Genomic DNA, 13,248 nt, shown 5'->3' on the forward strand with positions numbered 1-13,248 from the left:
ACAAAATCTGTGACCATTCCCTGATGAATATTACCATCGTTTTTCTCTGTGCAGTGTTTTTAACTTATAAAAATGTGTGTGTATGCTCACAAAAAAACTTTATGCATACACACAAAAAATATTTACGAATGTTACATCATTTATGATGTAACACTTTTGCACATGATTTTACGTGTGATTCAACCGTTTACGTCGAATCTCAAGTTTACATCAACTGAGTTTACATGTGATTATTTTTTTCCGTGTCGAGTAAATTTAATTTTTTTTTCTGTGTACACCGAGATTCGAACCGCAGCACTTTGGTTGAGAGTATAACTCTTTACCACTGTACCACGAGGACTTGTTGCTTGCGCACAGTAAAAAAATGTGTAAATTTCGAAGCTGTAATTTCGGAGGGTTGAATATTACCTGTTTTATGATTTTATTTTTATCTCAATTTAGACTGAAAAAGTGACATTACACCAGGAAAGTGGTAAAATTACATATTTTCAATGGTAAAATTGCACATTTTGTCTGACATAAAAGATGTACCCCTTCCCAGATGTAATAGTACCATGATATTTTTTATTTTGAATATTGAAATAACAAGCCATAGTTTCTACATTTGCATGGAAAAAGTATTTTAAAATGCATTTTACACTAGTTCAGTTGTTTTGCAATCATTAGTTTTCAAAAAATGTTAGATTTCACAAAAACAAAAATGTTAGTGAAATAAAAAACATTTCGCGATAGTAGACATCGAAAATTTTCAAAAATTCAAAACATTTTTAAATTAACCCAAACATGCTATAAATGATTCTAATGCAGGGGAATACATTTTAAATTGATTTCAGCTGATTGCACTTAAATTTCTATTAAAAGATAAAAACTTTAAAATTAAATTTGTACCAGCCTAAGTAATATTCAATCAATCAAATTTTCAACATTCCAAAATTCAACTTTTTTTTGCTGTGTAGGTTACACAGAAAAAAATGATGGTAATATTTATCAGGAAATGATGACAGATTTTGTGTAAAAAAAAGATTAATTTTACCTCTGAAAATGATGAATTTTCATCAGTTTTTGATGAATATTCATCAGGTTCACATTTTTACACATTTTGTATGTAATATTACACAAAAAAGATGTAATATTCAACCAACCAAATTTTCAACCTTCAAAAGTCATTTTTTTCCTGTGTAGATAAACAACTCTGTTGAATTTTGGGAGGATGAAAATTTGGTAGGTTGAATATTACCTCTTTTTTGAGTAGTATTACATAAAAAAAACGTGTAAAAATGTGAACCTGATGAAGATTTACCAAAAATTGTTAAAAAATCACCAGTTTCTGATGTAATATAACACATTATTTTTTATACAAAATCTGTCATCATTCCCGGAGGAATAATACTATCATTTTTTTTATAGATTTCAAAAAAAAATCTATTAAACCTACAAATTTTGAGAATAAGTTTCGTTAAAAACATTATCAACTCTTTGCAGACATAGAAACACGTTTTCTAGTCGTTCCCACGTTCGAAAAAGAGAACCAATCAATAAACTACTTTTTCCTAACATACTCTCTACCCTTTACTACTAACCAACACCCCTCCCCTTTCATCTCACCAATTTCTCATCAAACCAATAAATATGCGTGTTGTTAGGCCATCCTCCATCATCACCACCATCCGGCTTCCCGGGAAAACTCCCAGTTTGCGATCCCAGGACCATCCAGAGTTGCTTCTTCTTCCTCCTCCTCATCCTCCTTGGGGAGCCATTTTCCGGAACTGCAACGCGCGTGAACGCATCCTTGCCCACTGATGCAGTCTCAACCCTTCTCCCCTTTTCCACTTCCACTTCAGAGGAAAATCAAAAGTGAAAATGCACTGCGTTAGTCTCTCTATGTACAACTCTCAGGCAGTCAACGCATCGCCGGGGTGAACAGGGACGACGACGATGCGAAAATAAACGAGAAAAGCTTGCAATTTTCCACTGCCGGCAGTCATATGTACTGGTTGAGTTCTGCGAACAACCAACCGGACAGTGGCGTCCAAAAGGGGAAATTTGCAAAAATAAGCTTTGAGTTTACCTCTGCAATTGGCGCACTTTGTGTGCGGCACGTGCAGTTTGGTCTTTTGAAGGAATTGCCTAAGTTAGCTACGATTTTACCCCCGCAATTGGCGCACTTTGTGACGCCACTGTGTCACAGATATATTGCTGCACACAGTCGAGGTTGCCAAAATTGCGTTTTCGGTTATGTATCATCACCGGGCCCCGGATCGGGTCAGGAGGCTGCCCAAAAAGCTCCAACAGCTTTTCCGAGCTTCGTCCTTGCTTCTTCCGCCTTTTTTCATTGCGAGGTGCTAAGGCGACTTCGCCGGTGTGAAACAGAAAATTGGCGTAACGGTTGCACGGTGAGAAATACTTGATTGAAATCAGCTTTGTTATTAAAATTTAAGAAGCAAGATTTCTTACTGTGCCTCCAATCAAATTAGTATTCCGGGCACAGAGTTCCCCGGTCCTCGTGTAATAAATTGCTTCGATGGCGGAAAATGAAAGAAGGAACACGATTTAATCTGATAACTTTTCAGCGACAGCAAAGCAAAAGCTTCTTCTAGTTTAGTGTCCGAGGGTCAGGAGAAACTTTTGAGGGGCGGTGGCCACCCTTTCAAAAGCATATAGCCCTTCCTCCCCGAATCTGTGTTTTCTTCTCGCCACACTTAATATCATCGCTCGGGAAATGAGTTTATGGTACATAAATATTTGTTCACATATAACGGAACAGGCGTACCAACGCAGACACATCACACATGGTGGAGAAGTATCCTTGGCCTCAGGATTCACTTTTGGTAGCCACCAAAAAAACGAAACATGGTGCGTTTTGACAGTGCTGCAGCGAATTTTAAAAATATTGGGTCTTTGCTCCTATTTTCGACCTATTGCATGGAAAGATAGCTTGTTATTATTATTTTGTGCAGATCTAAACTATTAATCGATGCCATCCAACTGCTTTTGGTTTTTCTATTCAAAATTATAAAAAAATAATGTAGGTCCAAAATAGGTACATTAGGTCCAAATTAGGTACAATAGAACCAAAATAGGGACATTCATCCTAAAACATCCACCCGTCACTGTTTGCTACAAGAACGACAAAAGAGAAAGCACGCAAAAGTACATAAAATAAATTCAATCCCGTTTCCCACCTCCTCCCAGAAACCCCGTTGAATCTCTGCGTTTGCTCTTTCTCTCTAGGACCTCTAGCATTCTGATCACATCGTATGTCTCCTCGTGTTGCGTCGCTCCAAGTCCTGCTACCCCTCGTTGCGAAAAGCAGAAAGCTATAAATTTATTCGCATTTACATGTACTACGTACACACACACACTCCCCAAAGGCTCGAGTAGCAACACGATATCGATGACGATTACTGACGATGATGACGGTTTTCCTCGAGATGAAAATGATGACGGTGTGTGTGTGTGTGTGTGTGTGTGTGGTTTAGGAGCTCAAAAGTCGCGAAATCGAAATCGAACGGGGAGAAACTTTCTCCCCGTTCTGCCAAGCGATTCCAGGTCCTTCGTAGGAAGCTCGTCCCAAGCTGCGGAATTGTTTGTGGCCAACCTGATGATGTCCTTGGTGGGATGATGTAGTCTACTTCTTTTTTGTGTGTGTCTTTTTTGCCCACGTGAAATGAGATTAGGAACGTCGTTGTTGAATGTGGGCTTTTTTGTTTGGTTTTAGTTTAAGGCCTTCATAGCATCACAACTTTGAAGGCACATCGACGAAAGAATGAGAAAGCCAAACCTTAAAAAATAAAATAAAAGCTTTGAAAAATATTTGCAACGGCCTACATCGACATTAAAAAGGTCTTCTTTCGATAAAAAACATTACTAAATTATTTTCAATGTATTCTGAGTGTAACAAGTTTTTATAATGAAAATTTTCATTTCAACATATTTTATTTTTGCCCCCTGTTTTATTTGGAAAATAAGTGAAAAACTTGACATAAATATTACAATGGCCATATTTTGTTAAAAATACCAACATTTTGAAAATATGGGTATCGACGTCAAATTTTTTGAATGCTTTCCACTACATAAGAGTTTTTAGTGAAAAATACACAAATTTTCACAAAATACAGTATTTAAAAAATATCAAATTTTCATGATTTGCAACATGCATGTAATACTAGGGTGCCCACAATATGGGACTTTTTTTTAAACCTCGCTCCACAAGCTGAATATTGTTCCTAGAGCTATTTTAGGACCCTGGGCCAAATATGAGCAAAATCGGTCAACATTTACCTATTGATAACATTTACCTATTGATGTTTAGGAAAAATCGAAAAAAAAGTATGAAAAACCCAACAATCTAACGGTTTTGTCTGCAGGGTGCGCTAGTACCATCCAAATATTCCCAAAAGTGAGATTCTCATGGGAAATTTTATGCTCTACAAATTTGTAGAACATACCAAAGCTGTAAAACTCGATCCTGAAAAGTTATTAACGATTTAAAAATGTAATTTTTGTATAAAAAGTGTATTTTTTACTAACTTTAGGCTCGGGTATCAATGGGTTAATCTCAACCAATTTTGCTCAAAAATGGCACAGATGCTTAAAATAACCCATCGAACAGTTTTTCGCTTGTTGAGCAGGGGCCATTTTTTCTAAGCACCCTAATGTAATACCCATGCATGTTGAAAATCTTGAAAATTATTTTTCTTAAATAGTGTATTTTGTGAAAATTTTAGTATTTTTCACAAAAATAAAACTATGTAGTGGAAATTTTTCACCATTTTCCGTAGAATATTTTACTGTATTTCACAAAAAAGTAGTAATCTAGCTGCATGTAAAAGGCCTATTACACTCTGAAATATGTAGCCCATCAATATGGGAAACTAACTTGACCGAACTGGCAAGCTCATATATGCGTTTATCCTTACATTGTTCATCGGTCTGATGGCCGAGCGGGCTAAGGCGCCAGTCCTTACTGTTGATGCTTGGTTTGAATCCCGTCGGTGGCGACTTTTTTTATGTTTACAAAAATTGTACAAGCATTGTGTAATACGAAGTGTCTTTTTACACAAAAGTTATGTACATGTTTTTGCATGCGATTTTACAATCGGGGATTTTTTATTGTGTTGAATTGTGAGTGCAAAATATTTATTTTTTCAAATATTGTAAATTTTCATAGTTTAATCGTTATGCATTTCAATAAAATTTTAATAATTATGCATTTTATTAAAATTTTAACAATACAAAAAAACGAACTTTCAGAAATTATCGGGATTTTATACTTTAAATATATAACACTGACCTACAAAAAATTACAAAAATGACTGCGCAGGCTCAACTCGACGGGAAGCATAAAGTTTCGGGTCCCCAGGAACACGTGCACTTTGAGTTTTCCAAACATATTTAGACAGGGCCGAATGGTTTTTCTCCAAAGTTTGTATGGAGAATTAGGGCGGTTCGTCACTGTTGCATACAAGCAAAAAATTGCATGCAATATATGCAAAATAAAACTTTACAGTAAACTTTAAAGTTATTTTTTTTGCGTCATTTGATACCGATAAGAATGTAATACTTAAAAATCTGATATGGTGAAATTTTATGCAAAATTTAGCGATGTTCGTTACCCATATTGCAAATAATAAATATTTGAGTATTTTTAAAACGGATTTAGCCCGCGAAGCCATTTTGTCCGGACCGCAACGGCTTTCGAAAATTGGCCGTTTATGAAATATTGATTAAATAAGTTGAGTATTTTTTTAAGTTTGATTTCAAATTTGAATTTTTAATTCGATTTTGCTTTTGTTTTTTTTTTTAAATTAATATTTTTGTTCCAAATTAATTTAAAACATTTTGTTTGTATGAATTTGATTCTTTTCTTTTTTAAATAAATATTATCCAGAAATATTTTTGATAAAAAAAATGTCAACAAGAAAACATCCTTTTCCAATTCGTTAAAATTTGAATTACAATCTTGGATTGTTAGCTTTAAATGTACATTAGAAAACATACTTTCAATTTTTTTATCTTTTTTTTTAGAAACATGAATAAAATTTATATTTGTTAACGAATATGTTAGCAAGCTTGCCACAAAATAATAAATTTTTTTTCAGGATAACTTTTTAAAATAAAATTTTGTTTGATAAAAAGTTTCAATTTTTTTTTAACAGATTCGTTCGTTTTGAAAATATTTTTCAAATATATGAGATCAGGAAATTACCAAAGAATTTTTCATATATTTTAGGATAATGATTACAGAGTTTTTCATTGCAATCGACTAAATTAATTAAAAATTAAAATAAATCAAATATTTTTTAAGCTTTCCCTTTTTTCTTTCTTTCTTAATGTTAACATTTATGAAACTTATTTGCAAGCCTTGTTCATGAACTAGTTTAAATTTTTAAATGTTATTGCCATACAACTAAAGTGGAAAAATGATAATTTTCGAATAAAAAATGTGGTCATACACAGTAAAAAATTGTGTAAATTTGGAAGGTTGAATATCACCTCTTTTACGATGTAATATTACCTCAATTTAGACTGAAAAAGTGACATTACACCAGAAACGTGGGTAAAATTACACATTTTCAGATTTAAATTACACATTTTTGCTGACATAAAAGATGTACCGCTTCCCAGATGTAATCATTCAGTTTTTTTTACTGTGTAGGTTTAAGTGGCGATAATTCTTGTCAGGGGTTTCCCAGATTGCTTCGGTGAAGAATAAGGACTTGCAAGAAAATCATAATAATACATAATTTTAAAAATCTATCGACGTGCCATCCGAGCTACGGTGTTATAGAATTGGCTTGATTGATAACCTATTATTTTTTCAACTTTTTTAAAATGTTTTATTAAGGAATTTTTTTGCATTTAAACAGCAAGGCATTGGAAAGACGAAGAAATCAACCTTCTTCACAACATGTACGTAGGTTTGGTGTACCCAAACCTCGTCCCACAGTGGACTAAAAATCAATAAATCGGTCTAATTTTTCCACCCCAAAACAGAAAACCAGAAATCGTCAAGCGCTGACCGAGAAAGACCAACCCCGCGAAGACAAACTGAACAAGGGACGTAACATCCTGCCGGAAAATCACTCCACCGTGACAGGTGCAAAGCAGGTCGTCTTTAAAGTGTCGCGAGGACTCCACAGTCAGGGAACCAAGACGACGACGCACTAATGTACAAAAATTAACCACTTCTTCGGCGCTCAATCGTTGGTCCTGGTGGTGCTCTCTAGAATGAATAACGCCAAGAGCATAACCCACTGCGTAAGGACACAGGACAAGCTGGGAGAAAATGGTTCTGGGTGGTGAAAGTTTGGTGAAGTGGGTTGATGAGGGGGGATGAGTTGGCAAACAAAAATGTTGCCAGAGTCAGAAAAAATATTTATTCCTATAAATAATATATAAACCACCTCCGCCTCCTCCTCCTCCTCCACCAGCTTCTGAAGAAGACCGGATTTTGCGAGCGCATTTTCATGTACCAAGGCAGCATCCATTTGGCTGTTTTACCTTCTATTTTTTTTTCGACGGGCCAATCTCCATGCAAACGAAACTATTGGCACTACGCCCCCCGGGGCATGGCCTTCCTCTAACGTGGGATTTCTGCTCCAGCGCCTCTGACGAGACAGGAGAAAACGGGACCGACGTTTTACTTCACCATCCGATAGAAGCTCAGTGGATAAGGCGGGAATCGAACCCGCGTCTCATAGCATCATCGGGATCGGCAGCCGAAGCCGCTACCCCTGCGCCACGAGACCCACATGCATGTGTACATAAAAAAATCGTGGGGACTAGGAGTGTACTATGAAGGGAAGGGAATTAAGTGGGAGTGGGGGTGGTTGGATAAAACATAAAGGGATACTCCTCTGTATGGAGGAATTCGGGTGGAAAAGAAGGTTTTGTAGTTCAATAGAGAAGGGGGTTTGAGAAATTAATTTTGAAGATTCCAGTGTTCCAGTGTTTGATTTGTTTTCAAACAAGATTCGCCATTTTTAAGAGGATGGTTGAGAAAGTTAAGGATTAAAGGGATTAGAAAAATCAAACCTCATAAATGCAGGTTTCTTGGTTTAAATCTAGGTTTAGTTTTCAAAAGGACCTAGATTCCAGTTATAACAAATCTACAAATACTTATTGTAATTCTAAATTATGAAAACACTCCTTCAAAATTAACAAAATTGCCAAATCATCTATGGTAACTGTAATTTTGGAAGGTTGAATATTCCCTCTTTTATGATGTAATTTTACCTCAATTTAGACTGAAAAAGTGGCATTACACCAGAAAAGTGGTAAAATTACACATTTCCAGAGGTAAAATTACACCTTTTTTCTGACATAAAAGATGTACCCCTTCCCAGATGTAATATTACCATGATTTTTTTTTCTGTGTATTTTAATCTATTTTTTAAATCTTTAAGCAAATCCTCACTTCCAAAAACTTCAATGATGAACCTGAACCATGTGTGCAGCAGCCCCCTCTCGAGAGTTCCGGATCTCAACGGGATATATCTACTTCTTATGCTGTTAACGCTGTGGTTCTGTTTTCCGTGGGATATTAGGTGAGATATCGGATCTTTCGGTGGAAGCTTCCGACCCCCGGGGAGACCCCCCACCCGCCCTCTCCCCCTTAACCTTTTTCAACACAAGAGAAAACATTTGGCGCTCTTTCAATATCTGGTGGGCGCTCTCAACTGTCGGAAGTCGTCGTCCGTCCGTCCGTAGAGGTGTCACGCGGCGAAGGGATTTTCCTGTGCATCCTTTTCGCTGGTGGGGGTCCATTGAGAAACGGAAAATTTGAGAGCCCAAGAGAGAATGAGAGAGATTTGGGAAGAGAGAAAGTGAATGAAACTGTGGAAAAAGTTAAAGTTCACCTTTTTCCCGGTCCACGTCGTAGTCGTTGGGGAGTCTCATCTCGCGCGAACAACAAGAAAAGCCTACCAGCTGAAGCGGTTCTCTGGGAAAGCGGAAAATGACTGATTTTTTTGCATTTCCCTATTAAAAATACTTTTTTTCTGTCATTTTATAGTGAAAAATTGCCTACTAATAATAACCAAAAATAAATATGCTGAAAAGTTAAACTTTTCAGCACTTGTATTGAAGTGTAAAACTTTTCGACACAGTTTTGGATTTTTAGTTGGGCAATCACACGGACGCCACAGCGTAAAAAAATCATGGTAATATTACATCTGGGAAGAAGTACTTTTTTTGTGTCAGAATAAATGTGTAATTTTACATCTGAAAATGGGCAATTTTACCACTATTCAGGTCAAAAGTCACTTTTTCAGTCTAGATTGAGGTAAAATTACATCATAAAAAAGGTTATATTCAACCTTACAAAATTACACCTTCCAAATTTACACAATATTTTACTGTGCATAACTTAAGCATTTATGACTATTTGGAGTATTACCAAATTTCCAATAATACTTTACCGGGCATTATTATGATGAAAGCTTATAACTGAAAATGTCTATCAATTTTACAAACACAAAAAACACAACACTCATAACAGTAATAAAAAAGTAAAACGTACGTCGTGTTGATTATATGAAGGTGTAAATTTAACTCAGTTTAAGGTATTTTTTTACATCACAGTTTCATCTCTCCAATGCTATTTTCATCATCTTCTGATGTAAAATTACAATTTTTGCTGCCGAAAATTCTGTCTTGAAAGAAACAAACATAAATATAAAAAAAATAACAAGCCTCAGTCTCAAAATATAAATGAAAAAAAAAGGGTTTTAAAATGCATTTTACACTTGTTCAGTTGTTTTGCAATCAAACTTCTTGCGGTACTGTACATCGAAAAGTTTTTTTAAAATTCTAAAACATGGTAAAGATGATTCTAAAAGCAGGGAAATGCATATTAAATTGATTTTAGCTGATTGCACTTAAAATTCCATGCAACATTTTTGACTTTTAATAAAAAAATATAGTTTTGCCCTCGGATTTCCGGGCCGTTTAAAAAAAAAATTATTTGAAAAATAGGTTAAACCAATTTTCATGTATGAACTAAATGTTGTCTTCTTTAAAAGTGGTTTTTATTTTCATGAAAAGGCCTTTAAATTTGAAGATAGTTTAAAATTCTGTTTCAACCACACAGTAAAAAAAAATCATGGTAAAATTACATCTGGGAAGAAGTACATCTTTTGTGCAAGAAAAAAAAGTGTAATTTTACATCTGAAAATTTGTATTTTTCCACTTTTCTGGTGTAATGTCACTTTTAAAGTCTAAATTGAGGTAAAATTGCATCAGAAAAGAGGTAATATTCAACCTTACAAAATTAAATCTTCAAAATTTTCACAATTTTTTATTGTGTTTGCTCAAAACTTTTATTTTATATGATGTACAAAGTAATATTAATTATTGTAGTATTATTGTCAGAAGAAAATTAAATAATACCTGCATAAATATGTAAAATAATATCTCTTATGTGTAATTTTTCTTATTCCTCATAGATTACGGTAAAATTACATCCAAAAAGAAGTCAATCTATGTGAAATATTCAACCATCAAACATTTTCAAGCTTCCAAAATCAAACAAAAACTGACAAAAACTTTATATAAAATGTGTACCTGCCTTATGTTCACATAGAAAATCATGCAACTTTGAGAGTTTTTACAAACCACGTTTAGCAACATTTTCGTAGTATTTGTCGCAGTTTATTTAGCACTACTCTTCAGTTTAATTCAAAACAATTCCGTGCGGTTTTTTTTCACTTTTAAAAATAAGGCTTAATTGAAAATTTTGAAAACATTTTTGCTGAGTTAGTAGCTCAAATTTGTTTTTTTTTGTTTCAAAGAAACAGTCCTAATCTGTTACAAAAACTTTGCCGTATAGATACCAAGTCGATCCGAAATTTAAATCTCAAAATACAGATTTAAACATATTTCAAACCCGTTTTCTTTGTCCGCTAAATTGCATGAGACTTCTTGTATGGAAAAACTAATAATACGAAATGTTTTTTGTTTTGTGAATTTATCGATTTTCGCAAATTTATCATAGTTGGAGAAAGGTTTACCAGTGTGTGTGTGGTCCAATCCAATACCCGCTGGCCGGCAGCGAAATTATGGGAAAGTATAATTTGTATCAGACTTGGGTTATGCTGATACAGCTTATCTCAGTCCCGGGTATTAGGTGGTGACAGCCCTCGCGCTGCTTCCAATAACCCATTTCAGAATGGCAGAGATCCTAACGGCCCAATTCCGAGGTCATTGGGCATTTTGGCTGATTTTAGCGTGACGTACTTTATGGATGAAACCTCATCTGTATCACACGTGAAATCATGTTTTTACGTATGGTGTGTTGCAAATTTACATCAAGTCAAATTTAAATTTAAATGATTAATGACGTGCAAAAGTGTTACATCATTAATGATGTAACGTTCAGAAATATTTTTTTCTGTGTATGTACACAGGACCTTTCGAAAAATTAAGCGAGAAACTTGAAAAAGTAAGCAAGAAACATTTTTTTCCACTCTAATTTCGATTCCAGATTTTCTACACAGCAAAAAAAAAAGTACGATGGTAAAAGCATGCACATCACCGTAATGAAAAAGACACTTAAAATTGCACACTGCTTGTAATTTTTTTGTAAACACAAAACAAACAAAAGTTGCATCCGACGGGACTCAAACCCAGCACCAACAGTAAGGACTGGAGCCTTAGCCCGTTCGGCTACCAGACCGATGATTAATTGAAAAGAGAAACGCTTCTATGAGCCTGACCTTTCGGTCAAGTAGGTTTCTCATACTGAAATACATAGTTCAGCGTGTAGTATAACTAAAGTTTGAAAATTTCATAAAATAATGCAAAAGTGATTTTACACTCAGGCCTTTTACAGGCAGCTAGACTACTTTTTTTTTACAGAATACTGTCATATTTTAACAATGGCAAATACACGGAAAAAATCAATTCTCGAAATCGTGAATTTAGTTCATGAATTTGAGAACCACGAAATAATATATTCACGTTTATAGTGCAAATGCACCATACTCATGAATAAATTCCTTCGTGATTCTTAAATTCATGAACAGAATTCACTATTTCGGGAATTGATTTTTTTTCTGTGTAAGTTAAGCGTGTTTGATGCATGTTTTGACAGCATAACTGTCAACTATTGCTACCACAGCTGTATGGCATTTCTTGAACCCTTTCTTCCCTGCGGGTGTAGAAACACAAACTTAATTTTCCCAGAGAATTCGGCATACTGCTGCTGCGGTTGGTTATCCTTCGGGAGAGCAGCAAGCAAGAGTAACGGGCGCGCGAATCCCACAGATAGTCACACGGGGAGACGCGTCATCGCCCGAAACCCTGCCGAAGTCTGGCCCCGTTGACGGCGGAAGCAGGAAGAAAACAACAAACGGAACTCGCACGCGGGACGAACCGCAGCAATAAGGCAGATTTGCGCCAGAGAGAGAGAGAGCGAGTTTGGTGTTACGACGGCACGGCCTGCTGCCACCAGAGTGTCAGTGTCAGTTGCGAGCCGCCTCCGCCGTCAGTCGTGTCACTAACACAGGGCCTGGTCCTGGTGTGTTTCCGGAAGGTGGTCGTGTGGTATTTCGCGGTTTTCCGAGTTGAGAGGGGTGGGGAATTTTCGGGAGGAGAAAGTGGAGGAGATTCTGAAGGGAGTTGCCAGGAGAACAAAAAGATTACAAGGACGACAACGGTTGTGGGCTTTTTAGACGTGAACCGGAAGTTGAGGAATTTGTCACATCTGGTGGAGGGGGGATTGATTCCGGAAGTTGGCGTTCTTGTTCAGTGTCAGTGTTTGTAAACAACAGGGCTTAAAACGGTTAGATGTCCTACCTGTCCCGAGGCCTCGAGGTGACGTCCCGTTCAACGCGGAACAATGGCTCCTCGTCGCTGCTGTTGGCCCCGGCCACCCGTGCTGGTTCGGCAGGATCAGCGACGACAACCGCCGCCGGAAGGCGCAGGGAGAAAAATCAATGACGTGTAAGTTTTCCACAAAAACAGAGCAAGCGTGTGGTGTGTGTGTGTGGGTATGTGTGATGAAGACGTGGTGACAGCTTTCCTCCTCCTATGAGCGAGCACGTACAACCACACATACACAGTTTTAATATGTAGGCTTTAGTGTTTCTTTGGGTAGCGGGTTAAGGAGTAGCAAGTGGTTATGGAAAAGGATTCATTGGTCAATCCTTTGTCTTCGAAGGATTGCAAAAATAAAGAACCTTGTAAGGACAATATGAATTTATTTTTCATATCCTCAATCTCACTTTTTCCCTGATTTTTTCCCGT

The 13,248-nt window shown here is 36.2% G+C and overlaps 1 protein-coding gene across 3 annotated transcripts in view; it reads left to right on the plus strand.

The window, feature by feature from the left end:
- LOC120413371 (serine/threonine-protein kinase tousled-like 2) overlaps positions 1 to 13,248 on the plus strand; it is a 201,370-nt gene that overhangs the window by 22,099 nt on the left and 166,023 nt on the right. Inside the window, exon 1 of one of the 3 annotated variants that reach the window (XM_039574162.2) lies at positions 12,784 to 12,945. The exons of the other annotated variants lie outside the window; for them this stretch is intronic. The gene's annotated coding sequence lies outside the window, so the exon portion shown is untranslated. Of the gene's footprint in view, positions 1 to 12,783; positions 12,946 to 13,248 lie in introns of those variants that run through there. 3 annotated transcript variants of the gene reach the window in all.

Source organism: Culex pipiens, chromosome 1, assembly GCF_016801865.2.
Source record: "Culex pipiens pallens isolate TS chromosome 1, TS_CPP_V2, whole genome shotgun sequence".
In the NCBI taxonomy this organism is placed as follows: Eukaryota; Metazoa; Arthropoda; class Insecta; order Diptera; family Culicidae; genus Culex; species Culex pipiens.